The sequence below is a fragment of the Vigna radiata genome, chromosome 7 (assembly GCF_000741045.1).
Source record: "Vigna radiata var. radiata cultivar VC1973A chromosome 7, Vradiata_ver6, whole genome shotgun sequence".
NCBI classification, from domain to species: domain Eukaryota; kingdom Viridiplantae; phylum Streptophyta; class Magnoliopsida; order Fabales; family Fabaceae; genus Vigna; species Vigna radiata.
In genome coordinates, this window is record NC_028357.1 from 4,425,825 (window position 1) to 4,427,143 (window position 1,319).

The window sequence follows — 1,319 nt, forward strand, 5'->3', positions numbered from 1 at the left end:
TTATAGCTTAACAGTAACAGCCTATCCTAGGTCCATTGTCGGCCACCTGCATTTGCCACACTCCAGACTAGAACTCGTGTACATGTTGGAAAGTTGCTTTCATTGTGATCACAGCCTTAGTTGTTGTCACTCCTAGCCCATCTTAGTTGCAACCTAAACGGGTGGTAGTTTGGTCTCATTAAATAAAACCGCGCAAGGGAACCAAAATAAATGGAAATGGTTTTTTTTTTTAAAAAAAATATTTATAATTTAACAGCGGTATCATTAAAACCACCAAAACTTACCGGAGGCTTCTGTAACTGCCGGAAATGAACCTCCAGTAAAATCCAATATTTTTGTAGTAATTATGATACATTTAGTTTTTTTAAATATTAATATTCATACATATCTTTTATGGATTAATTAAAAAAAATATAGACTCGTCATAATATATATACCAATCACAATCTTTAAATTTATAACTATTAATAATTTCATTTAAATACGTACTATTGAAATTCAATTTCAAAATGGCCATACAATATAAGAACTTAAACAAAAATTTCAAAATTGTCTCATGACTTAAAATAGTTTTTATATTCAAAAAAAATTATTTGAATTTAAGTCTGAAATCTCACCTTAAGTAAATATGAGTAAAAGTATATAAATAAAAGTGACCGAAAAATTAATTGAAGGAAAAATTGTTAGAACTCACTAAATCTAAACCCTACATTAGATCAAAAATTAAGTAAAAGAACTAGTATGTAAGCTGAAAACCCATAAAAGTATTTAAGAAGAGATTGGTATGATAAAATATGAGTTTGAAGTTTTATATCCGATAAAAAAAAAAAAAAATAACTAACATATAAGTAAAGGAACATCTTAAACTTAATAGGAAGGTTATAAAGATTAAATTAAAGGTACATTATCTAAAGTTGCAGGATGAACACATTATCCACTATTTGACTCCCAAATCCAAAAGAAGAAAAAGAAAAATAATAAGTAGATTTGTGGGAGAATATATTACAGACATCTTTCATTGTGACAAACATTGTAATAAGTTTAAGAAAACTTTTATCCACTTCCATTTTAAGAAACTTGAGTTTTGTTGCTATGTTTGTTATCTCTATCACATGTTCCTACATAATACGAAAACCATCAAATGTCACGAGAGTTAAAGTACTCATTATTGTCTCATTGTCTCAGCAAGNAATTTGTCTNTAGTTTGAGAATACTTTTTCACAAATTTTACAACATATTCTCAATTTCGTATCCTCAATTTCAAGACAAGAAGTTAAATAAAAATTCCAAATTTGTCTATTAACCTAAAATAATTTCTA